Source organism: Phalangium opilio, unplaced genomic scaffold (assembly GCF_054372755.1).
Source record: "Phalangium opilio isolate 3A_F unplaced genomic scaffold, DU_Popi_V2 ptg000077l_1, whole genome shotgun sequence".
Lineage (NCBI taxonomy): Eukaryota > Metazoa > Arthropoda > Arachnida > Opiliones > Phalangiidae > Phalangium > Phalangium opilio.
In genome coordinates, this window is record NW_028324185.1 from 6,772,041 (window position 1) to 6,793,763 (window position 21,723).

General features: G+C 38.2%; 12 non-coding genes across 12 annotated transcripts; all 12 read right to left on the reverse strand.

Annotated features, from left to right (window-relative positions):
• Window positions 1-17,637: 17,637 nt before the first annotated feature.
• On the reverse strand, window positions 17,638-17,710 carry TRNAR-UCG (transfer RNA arginine (anticodon UCG)). The gene has a single exon. It is a non-coding gene; the product is annotated as a tRNA-Arg (tRNA).
• A 91-nt stretch (window positions 17,711-17,801) lies between these two features.
• On the reverse strand, window positions 17,802-17,874 carry TRNAR-UCG (transfer RNA arginine (anticodon UCG)). The gene has a single exon. It is a non-coding gene; the product is annotated as a tRNA-Arg (tRNA).
• A 249-nt stretch (window positions 17,875-18,123) lies between these two features.
• Window positions 18,124-18,196, reverse strand: TRNAR-UCG (transfer RNA arginine (anticodon UCG)). The gene has a single exon. It is a non-coding gene; the product is annotated as a tRNA-Arg (tRNA).
• A 249-nt stretch (window positions 18,197-18,445) lies between these two features.
• TRNAR-ACG (transfer RNA arginine (anticodon ACG)) lies at window positions 18,446-18,518 on the reverse strand. Its single transcript has one exon. It is a non-coding gene; the product is annotated as a tRNA-Arg (tRNA).
• A 91-nt stretch (window positions 18,519-18,609) lies between these two features.
• Window positions 18,610-18,682, reverse strand: TRNAR-ACG (transfer RNA arginine (anticodon ACG)). The gene has a single exon. It is a non-coding gene; the product is annotated as a tRNA-Arg (tRNA).
• Window positions 18,683-19,259: 577 nt separating this feature from the next.
• On the reverse strand, window positions 19,260-19,332 carry TRNAR-UCG (transfer RNA arginine (anticodon UCG)). The gene has a single exon. It is a non-coding gene; the product is annotated as a tRNA-Arg (tRNA).
• A 249-nt stretch (window positions 19,333-19,581) lies between these two features.
• On the reverse strand, window positions 19,582-19,654 carry TRNAR-UCG (transfer RNA arginine (anticodon UCG)). Its single transcript has one exon. It is a non-coding gene; the product is annotated as a tRNA-Arg (tRNA).
• A 571-nt stretch (window positions 19,655-20,225) lies between these two features.
• TRNAR-UCG (transfer RNA arginine (anticodon UCG)) lies at window positions 20,226-20,298 on the reverse strand. Its single transcript has one exon. It is a non-coding gene; the product is annotated as a tRNA-Arg (tRNA).
• A 249-nt stretch (window positions 20,299-20,547) lies between these two features.
• On the reverse strand, window positions 20,548-20,620 carry TRNAR-UCG (transfer RNA arginine (anticodon UCG)). The gene has a single exon. It is a non-coding gene; the product is annotated as a tRNA-Arg (tRNA).
• Window positions 20,621-20,869: 249 nt separating this feature from the next.
• Window positions 20,870-20,942, reverse strand: TRNAR-UCG (transfer RNA arginine (anticodon UCG)). Its single transcript has one exon. It is a non-coding gene; the product is annotated as a tRNA-Arg (tRNA).
• Window positions 20,943-21,190: 248 nt separating this feature from the next.
• On the reverse strand, window positions 21,191-21,263 carry TRNAR-UCG (transfer RNA arginine (anticodon UCG)). Its single transcript has one exon. It is a non-coding gene; the product is annotated as a tRNA-Arg (tRNA).
• A 249-nt stretch (window positions 21,264-21,512) lies between these two features.
• TRNAR-UCG (transfer RNA arginine (anticodon UCG)) lies at window positions 21,513-21,585 on the reverse strand. Its single transcript has one exon. It is a non-coding gene; the product is annotated as a tRNA-Arg (tRNA).
• Window positions 21,586-21,723: the final 138 nt, after the last annotated feature.

Here is a 21,723-nt window from a genome sequence, read left to right on the forward strand (position 1 = left end):
GCCCGCTATGGCACGGCTTTCCATTTCTCTAGAGAAGGTTTCAAGACTCGCCTCATCATCAAGCTTCCAAAAAAAATTAGGGTTGGAACCAGTGTTGGCCCGTGGTAAAGGGGGTGGAAAGTGGGTACCGATTAACTCCATGGTGATAAGATTGTGATCACTATCAATATTGAGGCGCCCTGAAACGTCAATTTTCAAACAAGATATACGCTCCACAAGAACGTCGCAGCATAACGCAAAATCAATCGTGGAAACTAAACACGGGCCTTGCCAAGTAGAAATTCCCTCACAGATGGGGAGACAGTTGCAAATGTGGAGTGCATTTCTTTCAACAAATTTGTTTAGGAGTTTCCCGTTAACATCCTCCGTTCCAAACTCGGCAATATGCCCGTTATAGTCACGCATTATACAAATGAAGTTTCCATTCGCTTTTTCATCCAGGACATGTTTTTGGAGACAATCAAAGATACGCGAGTTCCACTCCTGAAAAGATTTAGCTGTACCCGTTGCACAGTATACAACCGCGAAGCTTATACAAGGGTAATCCTAGCATTGGAACCACATATGCTCCTGACAGCATTTAGTTAGTACCACCGAACTCGTCTTGCTATAGATAACGCCCAGGCCGCCACCCATTTTTGCTTTCAGGACTCTATTCAAACCAATCCATTGAAACCCCTCAGGTAAAGAGGATTCCTCACCATTTCTTAGGTGAGTTTCAGCTACAACCAGAATCGTCTTCTGTGATCAACAATTTCCCAAGTTCCGCCCATTTCTGTTCGAACCGACCTCCCCGAATATTCAGGAAACCAAAACGAAAGGTTTTCTTGGTCCTTTGACTACGCCGTTTCCCCCTCTTGTTTGTCATTCGTTTTTGGCGCCTTTTGTGTACTTGGACGTGAGATACAGATATACCCTGACGTAAATCATCTGGTGCCGCAACCACAGCTCCAGAAACAGCTTCGACCAGAGGTCTGAATTGCACTGGTGTTAAGGGCGCACTTTGGGCCAAAGAGGGCAAAAAATCATGCAATACCACGGAATAAACTGGTTTATATTTATATACACTATTTACACTATATACAGAGTCTAAAACAGCGCCTGCTGCCCTAGAAACAGGCATCATTGCGATTTTTTTAACTGGCCTTCCCCTGGCGGGTTAGCCACATTCTGGTCACCATTGCCCGGACGCTTACGCTGTGTAGCACCAACGTTGCGTGAGAGGTACCAAGACCGCATTCGCTCCTGGATAGACCTATCTGGCTTCAACACTATTTGACGGGTCAACTCGTCATCATTCTTCTTTAATAACTTTGCCTGCTTTAGTACATGGGTTTTCATTTGGGTGGAGGCACAGGTGATTTTAATTGGTCTCTTGCTGAGTTCTTTGTTTCGTCCAAAACGTTCAGAGCTGAGCACTTGTACAGGAGAGTCCTCTCCCAGCTCTAAATGTTTACGGAGCCAATCTTCCGCCCGTTTAGGACATTCCAATTCAGCAGTGCTGCAGCCAAAAGCGATAATATTGGTATTCGGAGGTCCGGCTGCACGAGGCATTGCCCCCTCAGCAGCTTCAACCTGGTCTTTCATAGACTGCATGTCAGTTTGTAAGGCAGCTAACTGTTCCTGAAGCGTCTCAGTGACACTTGCCTGGATGGCACTCGCCTCCCTCAGCTCCTCCAACTAAACTGAGACAAATTCCTCCCTAGCATCCAGGCGTTTGTTTAGACGCATTTCTAGTTTTTCAAATCCAGTATCCAGCTTAGAGTCTAACGCTTTATTATACATCACTAAGCTGTCTATTTTTGCCATCACGTTATCCTGGTAATCGCTCAATTTCAGCTCCAGGGAAATCAATAAAGAGTCTAAAGTGAAACCTTCCCTATTGTTGGCAGCAGACGAGCTTAAAACAATTTGGGGATTTCCAATATTGACCAAAGCCCCTTTCATGACAGTAGTGGGGGTGGCAGTAATACCACCCGTAACTTTTGACAGCGCTATGGCGTTATTACAGGTGCCTGCCATAGCACATGAGGGACACCTCCAAGCCGTTCTGGCTAAGCGTGCGACACTTGCAGGCCTGATATTAAGGCATTCTGCATGGAACCACTGAGAACAGTCATGACACTGGATCCAGGTATTCGCTTTGCCCGAGCAGAGTTCAATAGGGGTATCTTCGGCACCACACTTTCCGCATACATCAGCCGTAGTCAAACCAAAAGCTAATACAACGAACAATAAACCAAAAAGTCAGTTCATGGATTAACCACAAAGAACCCCGTAGCACTCGGTTGACCAGAGCCAACTCGATTATGGGCTCACGGCTGCAAGCAAGCTGGTGTCACCTGTGTGTGGAGTTCGCCATTTTGTCTTGGACTTCTCCACTGGACGCTGGTTTGTTCTATATTTTTTTCATTCTAATTGAGTTATTTTAATTTATTTTCAGAGTTTGTTACTAAAGAAACTAAAATACCTGAATTTCTTGACAATTCAGGTTTCAGTGACTCTATGGATGGTCTACCAAAGGTAAACATTACAATGCCAAAACTTCTTGGACCCAGTGACAAGCTGGGTACCAAGAACAACAAGGAGGGTCTAGCAAAGCTAACCACTCCGATAAAAAAATTGGACCCAGTGACAAGCTGGGTACCAAGAACAACAAGGATGGTTTAGCAAAGCCAACCACTCCGATACAAAAAATTGAACCCAGTGACAAGCTGGGTACCTAAAACACCATGGATGGCCTAGCAAAGCTAACCACTACAGAAACGTTGAGCCATCAGTCTCAAAAGCTCAAAGACCCATTGAGAAAAAGGGTATCTCTAATGTTAACAAAACACTAGACATGGACGAAAGCTTGGGAGAATCAAGTGATTCTGGATCTTCATCAGATGAATAAATATCAAACTCTCACTGTACCTCTAAGGCTATAACTAGAACTTTTGAGAAAGATCCTTTGCGTTGCAATACTACGAAGCGTTTACTTCATAATAATAATTTCAAATACAATGTCGAAAGAGAGAGAAAAATATCAGATGATCCGTATTGCAATTTAATTGAACTAGCAAACGGATCATTTCATGGAATGATATTGAAAATAGGTTACAGTACTTTTCGCGTAATTTTGACCATTCCAGAAATGTTAGAGCTCTCGCTTGTTAAGAGCATCAGCTGATGATCCAAACTTGGAACAGGTAATGTCCTATGACACAACTTTTGAAGTGGGAAATTTTTATGTTTCCTTTTTAGCAATGAAAAACACCGAAACTGTTGAAAACCCTTTAATTCCTGTCTTTGCTATGGTACATGATCGCAAATTCATGGCAACGCACAGTCATTTTTTTCCAAATCTTTGTAGCTCCTTCATTGGAGCTGGATCAATATGGTCAAAATGTTCCTATTATTTGTGACAGAGAAGCTGGGTTGATACAAGCCATTTCAGGAAGTTGTGAAATTGGCCGAAAAAAACCTTCTCTTCTGCCATAACCATACAAAGAGAAATATTACCGATTGGCCGGCTAATACGAATGCCAGTGCTGAAGATAAAAAGGTGTACTCAGAGTTTCTAAATGGCTTGATAAATTGTGAGACAGTAGAAGAATTCGATGAATTATATGACACATATAAAGTAACTTGGAGTAAAGAATTTGAGAAATACGCCGACAAAGACATTAAAACAGCTTTGCGCAAAGGATGCATAAAAGCTGTAACAAAGAGATTTGCAGCTTTCTGGAATTGTGTTCCAACAAATAATGTCAGTGAAATCCTCAACGCAAACTTCAAAGCATATATTGATAATAAATAATTAAGTGTAAAAGAGGTTGTAGTTGCCATAGTGAACTATCAATTATCAAAACTGAAAGAAATAAACCGAGCATATTCAAGTATAGGTTCGTATTTTTTAAAAACAAATCTAAGAAATCCAGAACTTGAAGGCAACCAAAACCCGGCTATAAAAATATTGCCACAAAAAGTCACTGAACCGTCAAAGATGTAATTGATCAATTAAGATCCTGCTCAGATAATGATACTAAAGGCTCGTTTACACAAGCGCGAGAATATGAAGCTTAAAGATGAGAGATGAAGCAGACCCGTGTTTCTGTTTCTCGCGTGACCCTTCACATGCCCGCGAGAATATCACTTGAACGAGCTTTTGCCTAGAGATGAAGCTGATTTTCCGAATAAGCTCGCGATCTGCCCTGGCAGATTTTCTCGCACGAGTTCAGCTTAATCGGAATATCATGTGACTTTTGCTATCCAATGACAAGCATTTGTTTAGTCGGCGCATGGTCGGTGGTTATTTTGTCTTTGTCTGCTAGTCATTCACGCTTGATTTTGAGAGTAAAATTTTACAGAATAGAAAGAACGATGTCTTTGAAGAAAAAACGAACATGAAAATATTTTAAAAGCCAAAAATAGAAAAAAGGACAAGAAAGAAAGTTACATTTAATAAATATAATTCGGGATTAGTAGGAGATTTGGGACAAGTCCAACATTAATTATCGAGACAGGGACTTGCAAAACTTAAAATCGGAAGCCATTGCCAGGGAAATTAAAATGACAGGCAATTAATATTATATTAAATGATAAGGTCGTTTCTAGTCCCGCCGCCATTTTGCATGTTTACGTTCTCGGCTTCTCGCAAAAGCACGCTAACTTGAAGCGCCTATGTGAACGATAGGCCTCGCGTAGAGAACAAGCTTACGCCGAAACCAATTTTTTGCGCGAGATACGACATCATACTTCGGAACCTACTTTCCGCTTCAGCTAGAGAACCTCGCACTTGTGTAAACGAGCCTTAAGAAAAGGAAATCATCTTAAACAACCAATATTGGAAATAACGCTTTAGCATCCTTGTGCATAGAAAAACAGTTAATAACGTATGAACCAAAACCAATGTCACATTGTTGGAAACCCTAACGACAAGGTTTTTCACGCTGTCGAATTAACCAAAGATTCTTGCACTTGGGTTGTTTCCATACATTTGCAGTAAAGCGATTACTTGGAGAAGTGGGAAAACAAGCGATCAATTCTACGACGCTGTTATAACCAAAAATTTCGAGTGGTCACAAGAGGCCAAGAAGAGAAGATTATGACTATTCATTTAGTTCAGCTCCCGATTCTACTTATGTCGTGGAAAATACTGGTAATGACCTGGAAGGTTTGAAAACAATTGATTTTTCTTTAACACACGCTGAAAAGGATCAATTGCTTCACGACGAAATGGAGCTTGATAGCCATGATGAACAGCTGATTAATGATGAATTTTTGAGCATTCCACACGAAAATAATATTAATCAAATAGTCACTTAAGTAAGCAGTTCAGTCGCCCAATTACCAAATGAAAGTTCAAACTTAACCGAAGCGAAGAGCATTATATATTTGTGTTGCGTAGAGTCCAAAAACGAAGCAAGCGAAATAACTGATGATAAAACGTATGAAACCTTTCCAGAAACTGAAGAAAATTTTCTACTTCAATTGGAATGTCATGCAACCATAGAGACTCCAAATGAAAGTTTAATAGATATGCCTGTGTTAGAGCAACCGACGATTTTTGGGTCTGGAAATGTTTACCTTTATAACCTTATAGACAAGCTTAAGAAGTCTAATGTTCGAGAAGCTGACACACAAATCATATCAAACAGTTCCTCAGATTTGGCAAGTTCCGGCTGTTCCTCGAAATGCGAAAAATCCCCTGTACTTGAAAAACGAAAATGTTGAAACGTTAGTAAAAGAAAAAGAGCCAATCATTGACCACGGGCAAGCTTTCCTTCATAACATTATTGACTCAGAAATCATATCGAGCATTTCCTCAGATTTGGTAAGTTCCGGCTCTTCCTTGAAATGCGCTAACTATGACGGTAGTGAAATACCTTTAGATTACGAAAATGCTGCCAAGTTCGTTAGATGTGAAGATTTTTATGAAAATGAGCAAAAAAAACTCTGAAGCTGAACGAACCAGTTATTGGTTTCCTAATACATAATTGTATGGCTAATTTGGTGAAAGCCCATCATGCTGAAAATCAGGTATTGGTTATTGAAAGTGGAATGTTTGTTACTTTGCACAAAGCCCTACATGGCTTGGTGTCAAAAATTAGCACCAGTCAAGGTTACTATAAGTCAGCATTCCAATATTTAGAGCATAATGAAGCCGCCAATAAAGATGTTCTGGCTGTTCTGTTTCCCTTAGATGTTACAAATACGTCGGGAAGGCCCTGGTTTTTAGGGCTTATTAATTCACGAGAAAAGAAAATTTGCGTCTTAGATGGCCTGCACACAGATCCAAACGAGCTTATTAAACACATGAAAAGGCTATTAACCTTTGTTATTCTTACATTACACATGGCTAAATTAAGTTTCAATCGTGGGTTTTTAAATTAGCGTGGATGGTCCTACTCAACAGGCAAGTACCAACGACTATGGTGTCTACGTTTTGTATTATTTCTTTTCTTTTTTGAAAACTCAAAAAACTGAAGCGCCGTCATCCTCTTTGATTGGCAAAAAATGGGCCTTTCATGTTAACTCGTTAAAGTTTCATGATATTAAAGAAATTCCTAGAAATAAGGCGAAAGAGGGCATTTCAATTCCACAAACGACATCGACATGGCTACGGCTATGGAATAAATTAAAATGCAATCAAGCCAAAACCGAAAATGAAGTGAGTACGTGACTTCTAAAGTACCATATAAAGAACGTCATCAAATGTGATGCCGATTTTTGTCATGGGTTTGGTAAAACAAGTCATTACGTCATGTGCGTTAGTTGCAGAAGATGGTTATATGACCAAAGTGAAAATTTTTCAAGCTACAAAAATGAAACGTACTATCTCTGTTCCACATGCAAAGAATACAAATATATGTTTATTTTCATATCTTCAAAGTTGACAGACGCAAATTTGTTAAAAAATTGTAAATCTTTTATTTCTTTTACAGACCAAAAAATAGACCTTAAATTTTAATTTTCATTCTTGGAATAACGTCCATTTATAGCAAATTTTGAGACCTTCGGCATAAGCATCCTCACTAATATTTCTACAAACAGATTTCACCTTCGCAGACACAGGAACCAATTAAAACTCGTCCAAGGCGAAATATTTGAACCAACTAGAGTTGCACCGATATATCGGCATATCTTTTTTCATATCGGTATCGGCCAATATCAGCTTCATGTGCACCGATATTTTCGGGAAAAACTTGACAAGTTATATGGTCCTCAATGAATACTAATTGAAGTACATCACACAAATTTATTCCCACAATTTAACATTTCCCTTTAATAATTCCAGGTTTTCCACAATCTCAGTTTTATTCCGTTGTTCACAACTATGAGAAAGTAATTTCCCTAGTTTTCAAAACTGCCACAAACAATCTAAGTCGACACTGACGCTCTCTAATGCGTTTGGTGTCACTAATGTACACTTTGAACTTTTCACTTGTGGTCCACAAGTTTTCTTATAACGCTACCTCTTGTTGAAAAAAGAAAGGAGCTGCATTTTTGCTAAAACCCAAGGAACTTAGACCACACCATTTTTTAAGAAAGGGGGTTAAGGCTAAAATATGTATCGGTACCACATTAAACGAAAGAGAATTGACACATGTCGCTAATAAAACTGAGTAAAAACGTAAATGGTCCTAGAAATGTTGATTCTATTCTTGATAACGATATTCAGGGAGAAATATTTTTGTATGGGCCGATAATATCGGCCGATATATCGGCTACGAATTTCCGATATATCGGCTGTACCCATATCGGTGCATCCCTAGAATCAACAGGCGGCAACTTTTACTAACCTACATGCCTATAAACCAAGTGTACCGACCGCAATTAAAACCAACCTTACCTGGAATGGAATATTCAAAGTTGCGTGTAACAAGCTGCCTTTTCTTTAAAAGGAACTTGTACATATATATCTACCTTGAGAGAAAAATACACGTGGACATTAATGATCATGTCCCAATAAATTTTGTCAAATAGTAACATAAATTGCCGAATAACAAATTTTTACCTCTCCGAGTGACGTATGTCACGGAGAGGTTCTGTAACGATCGTGTGTGTCTGTTGTTACACCCACGTGACCGCGTTCGCAGTTTCCGAACTGCTTTCACAGTCACGGAAATGGCTCCTCTACTAGAGTTCTCACACCACCATCTTCTGGTCTTTGTCCATCCCACACGGACACCAGTCTGTTCTTTTCCTCATTGACTGATTTCCATGTGTCCAAGATTTATCCTTATTTGATGTAAAATGTCGTCTGCTTTACTGTATATTCGCAATGCTTGGAATACTGCTTCAATAATTCGTAAATTAATTTTTACTTCAAAAAAGAGAAATAATTCCATATCTAGGGAAATAAGCTTGTAGTAGTAAACCTCTTGACTCGGAGAGGTAAAATTTTGGTTTTCCCAACTTGTTATATTTAGTACGAATTTTTAACACTTCACTCAGCCACACGGAACGCAAAAACCTTTAAAATTTTTTTAAAATCAATTTGGGGGGGGGGGAAATGGCATCATGGTTTTTAAGTGTACTTTAATATTGTAAAGTTTTTTAAAAAAAATCCGTTTTCATATTAATTGTTACACTAATCCGTGACTGTGGCTTTAAAATCTTATCTCATTAACTTTCGTCAATGACTTCATTATGCTAAGCAACTTTGTTGAAAAACGTGTAAAAGAGAAATAGCGTGAAAGTAAGCAGTAAAATAGAGCTATCGCGCTAAAACCCTATGAAGCATTCCTTCTTCAGGAGGACTGTTCGCATCTGGAACTCCCTTCCTACTGAAGTAGTTGCCCAGCCCACTCTTCCCCTATTTAAATTCAAACTACGTAAGTTTCTAAAAATTTAACTCGAATGGAGGGAAAGTAATCCACCAATCCCTGTCTATTACTTTATTATCAGCATATATTTTTTATTAATTTATGTTCGTTAGATTGGAGCTGTAGGGCGTCATAGCCCTAGATCGTCAATTATCTTGAGAATGGGCTTCCTCGTACTGAATCTCAGCTGAACGTTTTTAGTTAAATTGAAGTGGTAGAAGTTTCATCAGCAAATAATCACAAAACTAGGTAAGTATTTTGATCTATTGAATTTAAATTGTTAGCGTTTCAAAATTTCAAGGACTTGGGAAAATAAGCATCAAACATTTTTTATAAACGATAATATATATTTTCCACAAATTTCACATTCATGCATGTTCTGTTTTCGCTATGAACAATGTAGTGTACATTTCTAAATTAGAAGAGACTACATTTATATGATTAATCCACCATACTCAAGTTCCAGGTTAAAAAGCACATGCAATACATTTCTTTTAAGTTTCATCTGCAAAACGCAATTTCACATAATTTTTCCACTATTTTATTTAAAAATGACACTATCGTGTTCAGAGAAATGTTGTATAGGATGGAACATGTTTTGTTCTTGGCTTTTCCCTGGTCCCATAAATACCGATATTATATCCCATGATTAATTGCTTATAATTATAATATTTTGGGCACATCTTCTACCAATGATGTATGTTGTGCATGCAACACAGAAACGAATGCATGCTCGTTGATCGGAAAAATCGCGATAAATTATAAAATTCCAAAACTCCGAAGACGTATTGAAAAATTGATCAAGAAAGCAAATCCTGTTGTTTCTCTCCAAGCGAATAGGTCAAAAATAATCAATGTTTTGTACGAAGACATGAACAAATACTATGATTTAGGAAAGTTGTAAGTTTTTGCATGTGTCAAGTGAAAAAACTTTATGCGGAACTGTTACAGTACTAACGTTTTCCCAGAATGCAAAGCCATAAATGGTTTTATTAAATTTATATTTATGTATATCGAAGGTAACCTAGTCATGTCGATTATGTAAGAGTCAGCGAATCTCACGTGAAAACTAATCAATTCCTTTGCGATAAAGATAAAAAGGAGCGGGCTATGTAAAGTATAATTTTCTGCTTTAAGTAGGAGTAATTATGAACTTGTGCAGATGGTTAACGGTAATGAAGCCTTTGGCGAATATCACCAACACGCAGATCTTTTTATCCTTTTCCGAGTGAAATACTTACTCCTTGTTGGCGCAATTATGATAATTATTTATTACATGCATGGAAAGTCTGACATAGTCGTAAATGTGAAATTATGGCAAGCATATTTACTGTCTCACTCTCTGAATATGAATGTTTGAGCATGCGAAGAAATTTTTGTTACTACTTTTCCATTGCTTTGTAACGGTTTTCTCTTCAATCAGAAATATATGAGAGCTATTGCGTTGTAGAAAAATGTTTCACTAAAATAAGACCCATTCAACCGAATACCATTGGAACGAATCCCATTCGTCCGAAAATTTCTAGCCAGTATTTTAAAATCTAGCCCAATGGCGGTTTTCCATTAAACAGGGAATATTTTCCCATTCAACCGAATCCCATTGGAACGAATTCCCTTCAGCCGAAAGTTCCAAGCTAGTATATTAGTATATTAGTTTATTTGATGTCGAAGTGGTCTGCGTAGCACCAAGGTCTAGTAGTAAAGCGTCGGATCTTCACGCAGAAAATCTTCGTTCGAATCTCAATCAGGAAGGTGAGTTTACTAAAATCGAATTATAAGTATAATTCTGAATAATCGATAATAATCGAATTTAATTTCCTTGCAGGTGCTGAATTTAGAAGGCGAATTTATAATTCAGCAGTATTAAGGATTTCACAACGAGAAATATAGCTTTGTTAGGTTTAGAGCTCGGCATTTTCGATCAATTATCCACAAATTGGTGGATAACCGATTATTTATAAACAAATTTGTGGATTATAATACGATTTAACATGTAAGTTCTGTGGATAATTTTCGGGTATGGATAAAGATAAAATAAAGTGGATAATTGATCGAAAATGCTGAGCTCTAGTTAGGTTCAATTACATATTAGATGTTATAGCTGGGGTATTTCATTTTGGTTTTTTAGGTTAGGTTTGGTTAAGTTAGGTTAGTAATATTTTATGAATCATTTAACAATGTCAAGCCTTTTCCAAAATATTGATGTTAAGCTTCATTGACTTCTCAAATAATATTTTATAAATCATTTGACAATGTTACGCCTTTTCCAAAATATTTATTCATTGACTTCTCAAATAATATGTCTTTTCGAAATCATTACTGATAGGTTAGGTTAGGTTTCGTTAAGTTAGTTTAGTAATATTTTATAAATCATTTAACAATGTTACACCTTTTCCAAAATATTGATGTTTAGCATCATTGACTTATCAAATAATATGCCTTTTCCAAAACATTACTGTTGACCATTATTTTATTATAAGTCAAAGAAATTGTTTACTTGCAAAGAAGCAATCTTTGCGCTCCCGGGAATTAAATTCATTTTAGTTCCATCGGGTGTATATGCGCATGCATTCTTGTCCCAATGGACCGAATCCGAAACCCGGAGAAGTGCGGGTTTTCGCTCCAATGGGACTGTCCTATTGGACCGAATCCGCCCAAAGTGCGGGTTTTTCGGTTGATTGGGACTGTTTTCGGCCGAATGCGATTCGGTCCAATGGGGCAGAGCCGGCATAAGCAGATCTTCCAAATTAATGAAATTATTAAGATCAATGGAAATTGTCTTATGTCAGATTTTTCCAATGATATTTTGTCTTTTGCAATAACTAATTTTTCCCCCAATTTGAAGGCCTCATGGTTACAGGCATTGAAATGTAAATTTAAGAGAGAACGTCAGCCTTTGACAAACTATGAAAAGGTTATGGAAACCAAAAACAAATACGGACATGACATGAATAAACGACCAGCTGCTGTTGTCAAAAATAATAAAATATATTAACTAAAGAGGTATTTAATTACTTATTTCACACATTGTTTCTCAAAGGTGTGGCAGCCCAAGATCTATTTATTTATTGCAACATTCCTAGAGTTTTTCTGTAATGTTCTTCAATGGAACTGAATCGTACAGATTGTATAGCTACTCCGTAACGTTACTCAAGAAACTAGTTAAATTTGTTGTGTAGATGAAAAATGGCGTTACGGTCATAGTGACACGGCGCGACGGTATTCAAGCGGGAAACCGCATACCTACACGACCTTTCAACACGCGCTAATGTGTTGGCTTAAGTATTTTATGTGTAAGTTGCGAAACCTGCACGGCGGGTGTAGACCAACCATAACAAACATTTTAGAATTAGAAATATTAACCTAGCTATTGCTAACTTTATGTAGCGCACAAAATCCCGAACATTTAATATACCCAACTTTTCAATTTGGTTTACGTTTTATGAGCTGCAACAGATAGAGTACAATTTTAATTTTTGCACGTCTCACACAATATGAAACTTTATATGTTTACTTTGTAAAAAACTTAACATTTTAGGCCATCAACGATGCGCAATGTGAAGAAGAAACAAGCGTAATTTCACATATTATAATTTTGAAAACATGGACATAATCGACGAAAAAATTCAAAGAACAGTGCAATATCGACAGAAACAGGCCTTTTAATGCGTCAAGCTACTTTCATTTCTTGAAGACTTTCCAACATTAGGAAGAGGTAGCAATGGTGTTTATGTAAGCGAGTACTTGGAATGTACGATATTTATTTGGGAGATTTTATTTGAAACCGCACTTACTAACAACTTTCAAATCATTACTTAGCGCATTTTATTGTTTTGAATGACAATTCTAAATAATAAATTGCCCATATTTAGTAAGATTAAAATTCTAAAAACTTGAAGAAAACGTGTCTTTAAATGTCGTATCGCACTCTGCCTAAAGATATTGGGATCGGTTCAAGTATTGGCTTATGTGACCATGGTCTGTAAGTATCTTTACTGACCAGCATTGGTAATGATCAATCTGCTTCCTTTTATGATCAAACCGTCCTGAATCGTGATTTCATTTCTGAATGGGAAAGAATCCCTGAAATTGTCCGGAACTCGCTTCTTGTCTGGCCATTCGTGATCAAGATATCTCCGCAAAGTCTGAAAGGACTCGTCTTCATTTTGTGCCCGAAGAATTTCTGCTAGCTTTGCATCCGTGATCGGAAGGTTGCTCATTACCAATTGTATGTGAGCGGAGATCTCTTCTTGAAGTTCATTTTCGTCTGTCTCGTTTAGTGGTGCTCTTGACAGTGTGTCCGCTGGGATTAAGGATTTTCCTGGCGTGTAGATGTTTTTATAGGAATACCGCATCATTCGTAGGCGTAATCTCTGGAGTCTTGGCGACAGATCGTCAAGTTGTTTTGTCTATAATATGGCTACCAGAGGCTGATGATGAGTTTCCAACGTGAAAGTTATTCCTAGGTTAACGCGTAAGCTTCTTTTTCGATTTGCGCGTATCTCGTTTCAGTTGGTGATAAGGTCTTAGACCCATAGGCAATGATTTTCTGAGTTTCATCTGGTAATTCTTGTCGCAATAGCGCTCCAATTCCGTAGCTTGATGCGTCAGCAGACACTGTTGTCGGTCTCTTGGGGTCGTAGATCCCCAGAACTGGTTTGTTGGTTAACGTAGTTTTGACAGAGCACAAATATTGTGTTAAAACGTTTAATGAAAACAATGGGTTAGCGGTACATATAAAACAAAATGACGACCATCAAATTGACTGGGATTCAGTAGAAATTTTATGTCAGGAGACGAATTGGTATAAACGTTGTTTCAAGAAAGCGGTTTATATTAAGGATAGAGCCAATTTAAATTTAGACCAAGGATCAATAAATATAAATGGGTGGGGAGGTTTTCACTTACAAAAAAGAATATACAAAAAAAATTAAGAGTAAGACAATATGGGGTAGTATTGCTTAACAAAAATATGTAAAAAAAACTGTAAAAAACTGTTAAAAATTAGTTCTCATTCGGATAGTTTTATCACATTATTGTCAAAGTTGCAGCTGAAGAGGGACCGCGGTCCGAAAGCTCCTGCGTATATTTAAATTAATAAATAATTTTAAAATCTCCATGAAGTATCAGACTCATTTTATTTAAATTTTAAATAGTTTTGATAAATTCGAAAGCTTTATCCTGGCTACGTCCCCAGACCCACGCGTTATTCGTGCTTAAGAGAATGTTAAGCGGTTGTAGTTTCTCGGCCATTCGTGGAACGAACTTTCCCAGGTAGTTAATCATCCCAAGTAGACGTCGTAGTTCTGAAACATCCTTTGGTTCTTTCATGTCCGTGATTGCTCGAACTTTGTCCTCATCCGGTCTAATAACCGTACCTTCTATGATATTGTATAGGAATTTTATACTGCTTACTCCAAATTGCACTTCCTTTTGTTGAGTGTAATTCCGTTTTTGGCAAGTATTTCAAGTACGGTCTTTAGATATTTGTCATGTACCGCGACGTCTTTTCCCCAGACTAGGATGTCGTCCTGGTGGCATACGGTGTTGGTGATTCCTTCAATGTACGATGCCATTTGGCTTTGATAATGTTCGGAAGCTGAAGTTAGTCCAAATGGGAGGCAGTTGCAACAGTATCGTCCAAATGGAGATCATTGATGTCACCCTTGCCACAGACAATATCAGTCTGTCGGTATCTAATTGGGATGTGTCTAATGAACCGTCTTTCTCAGACCATAGGCACATCTGCTTCTCGGTCGCGGTCAAGTCAAGTTCGGTAGACGGAACTGCGTAACCCCGGTCGGACCGATTGGTCCGGCTACAGGAAGGAACTTTGCCTTCTACTCAGAGGTAATGCTCCTTAGCTTACCTCGGTGTTGGAATTTGATTTGGCTGTTTATCTTATGCAACAAGCCATTATCAATTCCTACCACCATAACTGTACAGCGAAACCTGCCAGCCGGCCAACGCTCGTTCCTTGGTGGAATACGGAACTTGGCAAGCTTCGCATGCTCACTCGTAAACTCTTTAACAGAGCCAAGAAGACTGGAGATTGGACTATTTATAGACAGACCCTTAACAAGAACTATATGTAAAAATATGACTCAAAGTTGTTTTACATTACATGGTTATTACTTCTTTAATACGCTATGGGCACCTTTATCACTTTCGTTTTATTTTCAGCCTTTTTTTTCTTCATGGGCGTTTCTTCAATATCGATAACACCTTCTGGAATCTTTTTATCTTCATAGTCTGCGTACTTTCTTATCACCATAAAAATATGACTATAAGTGCTTTCACATTATATTTTATTACTTCATTAATAAACTTTGATAACCACTATCAAGGTTGGTTTTGTTTTCAGTGTTTTGTTTCTTCTTGTGTGTTTCTTTAATATCGTTAACGCTGTTCCAAGAAGATTCCGTTTTTTTTCGTTAATTTAAAATAGGGCTCTAAAATTAATCCTGTTTTACAGATAACATAGTTTGCTTAGTAACCTTTGAGTAGTGATTGCCACAACGTAAAGACCACCAAGTTTACTATGTTATGTTAAAAATGTCACTTAGATTACCACCGCGGGCAATGTGACCTTATAAGGTTCAGTCGAAGCGGCACAAATACGGAAGATACGAGTCATAGCGAAAATGAGAACTAAAGACATTGGGGGCAATTCTATAACTTTTTAAAGAAGTGGGAACTATCGTCTAAAGGGTTGGTGTCAACCTAGTACCATCTATGACAGCGTGATATCTAAATAGGTGATTAGTCTTAGGTGTCATCAAACTTTGAACGAAAATCGGCGATGTCTTGCGAATTCCCCTCGTACTAATAAAAAACAAGTTGGTGAAGTTCAACTTTTACTTTTTTAATTTTCACGAGAGTGATAACTTATCGAAAGCGTTAAGCAGGTCGATAAGTTATCGCTGCTTTATAACTATAGACGGTAGAAGGTAAAGTTTTACCTTAACCACCTTGTTTTCTAGTTGCATGAGGGGAATTCGCGAGACATCCGCCGATTTTCGTTCAAGGTTGGATGACACCTATGCCTAATAGCCTATTTAGATATCGTGCACTCATAGAAAGCACAAGGTTGACATCAACCCTTTAGATGATTGCTATCACTCGCGATAACTAGCTTAAAAAGTTAAAGAATTGGCACCATTTTGTGTTTTTTCTTGCTGTTAATCTAATAGATAGATGGTGGGGAGAGCGTCTCGGTCATTTCTTGGTATATAAAAGGCAAAAAGTCGTTTCCAAATAGAAAGATAGTGCTGGAAAATGTAATAAAGACATCGTACCTATTTGCTCTAGAAGAATTATCAACATCAACAAGGGTAGAAGTTTCTACCGACGCGGACGGCTTTCCGATAGAAATGGGCATGTCTCCATCATGACCCTTACTACGGTTCTTGTCACCGAACACCTTTGCCAAAAGAAACGGGTTGATTTTCCTAGCATCCATTATAGGTGCTCTGACTACAAGAAAATTGAAGCAATAAATGATGAAAAACGTCTTTAGCGAAATCTTTTTACTCACAAATTTACATTCTGAAACCAAAGAGAACAAAGCGAACGCTTGGAAAGACGTCTATATACTAATAGGTAGGCATCGTAAAACAGGGTGTACACAAGAAAATGTTTATTATATATGTATGCATATAATAAGGATTGTGATCATTATTTTTATAAAATAAACTCGAAACAGGAAACAATGAAATTTGAAAAAGCAAGGCATATTTAATGCTTTCTAGAAACAATATGTACAAATTGAGAAATGAAACGTTTATCATTTTAGTTTGGTCAATTTACTTTCCAACTTCCGTAGTTCTTTTTACCTCTCCGAGTGACGTATGTCACGGAGAGGTTCTAAAATCGACAGGCATGTCTGTGTGTGGGGGGGGGGTGTGTGTGTGTGTCAGGCTGTTGTTATTGACTTACACCCCAGGGGACCGTGTTCGCAGTTTGCAAATCGGAGCAAACGTGTGCTCAATTTCCGGAAATTTCGAAAATTGTATTACACTTACAGGCTATTACTCCATTGCCTGTCTAACACCAGTCTGTACACACTGGATTCTAATCACCACCATCTTCTGGTCATTGTCCATCCCACATGGACACCAGTCTGTACATACTGGCTTCTAATCACCACCATCTTCTGGTCATTGTCCATCCCACATGGACACCAGTCTGTACATACTGGCTTCTAATCACCACCATCTTCTGGTCATTGTCCATCCCACATGGACACCAGTCTGTACATACTGGCTTCTAATCACCACCATCTTCTGGTCTTTGTTTACGTCCATCCCACATCGACACCAGTCTGTACACCTGGCTTCTACTCCATCGTCATCGTTTGGTTTAAGACATTCGCGGCGATCAGCTAGGGTTACGAGAAACGTCTAGCCTCCCTAGGGTAGGGTGTCTACCAAAGGTTTTCGCAATTGCGGTTGTTCTTGCTTATAACTGTATTTCGACATCCTTATATACTACCTATTTGAGTAAGGCGAAGCAACCGGCGTATGCTTCATTTCAAACGCCAAAATTAGTCAAGTCTCTCAAGAATGTTTAATTGTTCTTTATCAAAACGATGTAACGCTCAATAAAGCGAACAACTAACGAAGAAAATATATTATAATAATTATAATTATAATTATATTTATAATATTTATTTTATTATTTAAAGTAATCTTGTCTCTCAAAACAAAATTAATACGGAAAGGGTAAAACAGCAGTCTGTGTCCGTCCAAATGCTATTTAAGCATTGCAATATTATAAATTTCCCTTCCGTTACATTCTAATAATCATCTTTAAATGTTAATACCGAGCTTGCCAGGACTCGAACCTGGAATCTTCTGCTTCGAAGGCAGACGCGTTATCCATTGCGCCACAAACCCGTTGGAGGTTAATCTAAATGCTATTGAATCATTGCAATATTATAAATTTGCCTTCCGTTATATTCCAATAATCATCTTTAAATGTTAACACCGAGCTTGCCAGGACTCGAACCTGGAATCTTCTGCCTCGAAGGCAGACGCGTTATCCATTACGCCACAAGCCCTTGCTTCGCTCTATCAAAAACGTTTCCAAACATTGTATTTATGCATTTTTATGACGCATAAAAGATCTTTAATTAAAATAAACACCGAGCTTGCCAAGACTCGAACCTAGAATCTTTTGCTCCGTAGACAGCTGCGTTATCCGTTGCGCCACAAGCCCGTCGGAGGTTTATTTATATGCTATTGAAGCATTGCAATATTATAAATCTCCCTTCCGTTATATTCTAATAATCATCTTTAAATGTTAATACCGAGCTTGCCAGGACTCGAACCTGGAATCTTCTGCTTCGAAGGCAGACGCGTTATCCATTACGCCACAAGCCCTTGCTTCGTTCTATCAAAAACTTTTCCAAACATTGTATTTATGCATTTTTATGACGCATAATAGATCTTTAATTAAAATAAACACCGAGCTTGCCATGACTCGAACCTAGAATCTTTTGCTCCGTAGGCAGACGCGTTATCCATTGCGCCACAAGCCCGTTGGAGTTTTATCTAAATGCTATTGAAGCATTGCAATATTATAAATTTCCCTTCCGTTATATTCTAATAATCATCTTTAAATGTTAATACCGAGCTTGCCAGGACTCGAACCTGGAATCTTCTGCTCCGTAGGCAGACGCGTTATCCATTGCGCCACAATCCCGTTGGAGGTTAATCTAAATGCTATTGAAGCATTGCAATATTATAAATTTCCCTTCCGTTATATTCTAATAATCATCTTTAAATGTTAATACCGAGCTTGCCAGGATTCGAACCTGGAATCTTCTGCTCCGTAGGCAGACGCGTTATCCATTGCGCCACAATCCCGTTGGAGGTTAATCAAAATGCTATTGAAGCATTGCAATATTATAAACTTCCCTTCCGTTATATTCTAATAATCATCTTTAAATGTTAATACCTTCCTTGCCAGGAATCGAACCTGGAATCTTCTGCTCCGTAGGCAGACGCGTTACCCATTGCCCCACAAGCCCGTTGGAGTTTTATCTAAATGCTATTGAAGCATTGCAATATTATAAATTTCCCTTCCGTTATATTCTAATAATCATCTTTAAATGTTAATACAGAGCTTGCCAGGACTCGAACCTGGAATCTACTGCCTCGAACGCAGACGCGTTATCCATTAAGCCACAAGCCCTTGCTTCGTTCTATCAAAAACGTTTCCAAACATTGTATTTATGCATTTTTATGACGCATAAAAGATTTTTAATTAAAATAAACACCGAGCTTGCCAGGACTCGAACCTAGAATCTTTTGCTCCGTAGGCAGACGCGTTATTCATTGCGCCACAAGCCCGCTGGAAGTTAATCTAAATGCTATTGAAGCATTGCAATATTATAAATTTCCCTTCCGTTATACTCTAATAATCATCTTTAAATGTTAATACCGAGCTTGCCAGGGCTCGAACCTGGAATCTTCTGCTTCGAAGGCAGACGCGTTATCCATTACGCCACAAACCCTTGCTTCGTTCTATCAAAAACTTCTCCAAACATTGTATTTATGCATTTTTATGACGCATAAAAGATCTTTAATTAAAATAAACACCGAGCTTGCCAAGACTCTAACCTAGAATCTTTTGCTCCGTAGACAGCTGCGTTATCCGTTGCGCCACAAGCCCGTTGGAGGTTTATTTATATGCTATTGAAGCATTGCAATATTATAAATCTCCCTTCCGTTATTTTATAATAATCATCTTTAAATGTTAATACCGAGCTTGCCAGGACTCGAACCTGGAATCTTCTGCTTCGAAGGCAGACTCGTTATCCATTACGCCACAAGCCCTTGCTTCGTTCTATCAAAAACCTTTCCAAACATTGTATTTATGCATTTTTATGACGCATAAAAGATCTTTAATTAAAATAAACACCGACCTTGCCATGACTCGAACCTAGAATCTTTTGCTCCGTAGGCAAACGCGTTATCCATTGCGCCACAAGCCCGTTGGAGGTTAATCTAAATGCTATTGAATCATTGCAATATTATAAATTTCCCTTCCGTTACATTCCAATAATCATCTTTAAATGTTAATACCGAGCTTTCCAGGAATCGAACCTGGAATCTACTGCCTCGAACGCAGACGCGTTATCCATTAAGCCACAAGCCCTTGCTTCGTTCTATCAAAAACGTTTCCAAACATTGTATTTATGCATTTTTATGACGCATAAAAGATTTTTAATTAAAATAAACACCGAGCTTGCCAGGACTCGAACCTAGAATCTTTTGCTCCGTAGGCAGACGCGTTATTCATTGCGCCACAAACCCGTTGGAGGTTAATCTAAATGCTATTGAAGCATTGCAATATTATAAATTTCCCTTCCGTTACATTCCAATAATCATCTTTAAATGTTAATACCGAGCTTGCCAGGACTCGAACCTGGAATCTTCTGCTTCGAAGGCAGACGCGTTATCCACTACGCTACAAACCCTTGCTTCGTTCTATCAAAAACTTTTCCAAACATTGTATTTATGCATTTTTATGACGCATAAAAGATCTTTAATTTAAATAAACACCGAGCTCTCCATGACTCGAACCTAGAATCTTTTGCTCCGTAGGCAGACGCGTTATCCATTGCGCCACAAGCCCGTTGGAGTTTTATCTAAATGCTATTGAAGCATTGCAATATTATAAATTTCCCTTCCGTTATATTCTAATAATCATCTTTAAATGCTAATACCGAGCTTGCCAGGACTCGAACCTGGAATCTTCTGCTACGAAGGCAGACACGTTATCCATTACGCCACAAACCCTTGCTTCGTTCTATCAAAAACCTTTCCAAACATTGTATTTATGCATTTTTATGACGCATAAAAGATCTTTAATTTAAATAAACACCGAGCTTGCCATGACTCGAACCTAGAATCTTTCGCTCCGTAGGCAGACGCGTTATCAATTGCGCCACAAGCCCGTTGGAGGTTTATCTAAATGCTATTGAAGCATTGCAATATTTTAATTTTCCCTTCGGTTATATTCTAATAATCATCTTTAAATGTTAATACCGAGCTTGCCAGGACTCGAACCTAGAATCTTCTGCTTCGAAGGCAGACGCGTTATCTATTACGCCACAAGCCCTTGCTTCGTTTTATCAAAAACTTTTCCAAACATTGTATTTATGCATTTTTATGACGCATAAAAGATCTTTTATTTAAATAAACACCGAGCTTGCCAGGACTCGAACCTAGAATCTTTTCTCCGTAGACAGCTGTGTTATCCGTTGCGCCACAAGCCCGTTGGAGTTTTATCTAAATGCTATTGAAGCATTGCAATATTATAAATTTCCCTTCCGTTATATTCTAATAATCATCTTTAAATGTTAATACCGAGCTTGCCAGGACTCGAACCTGGAATCTTCTGCTTCGAAGGCAGACGCGTTATCCATTACGCCACAAACCCTTGCGTCGTTCTATCAAAAACTTTTCCAAACATTGTATTTATGCATTTTTATGACGCATAAAAGATCTTTAATTTAAATAAACACCGAGCTTGCCATGACTCGAACCTAGAATCTTTCGCTCCGTAGGCAGACGCGTTATCCATTGCGCCACAAGCCCGTTGGAGGTTAATCTAAATGCTATTGAAGCATTGCAATATTATAAATTTCCCTTGCGTTATATTCTAATAATCATCCTTAAATATTAATACCGAGCTTGCCAGGGCTCGAACCTGGAATCTTCTGCTTCGAAGGCAGACTCGTTATCCATTACGCCACAAGCCCTTGCTTCGTTCTATCAAAAACCTTTCCAAACATTGTATTTATGCATTTTTATGACGCATAAAAGATCTTTAATTAAAATAAACACCGACCTTGCCATGACTCGAACCTAGAATCTTTTGCTCCGTAGGCAAACGCGTT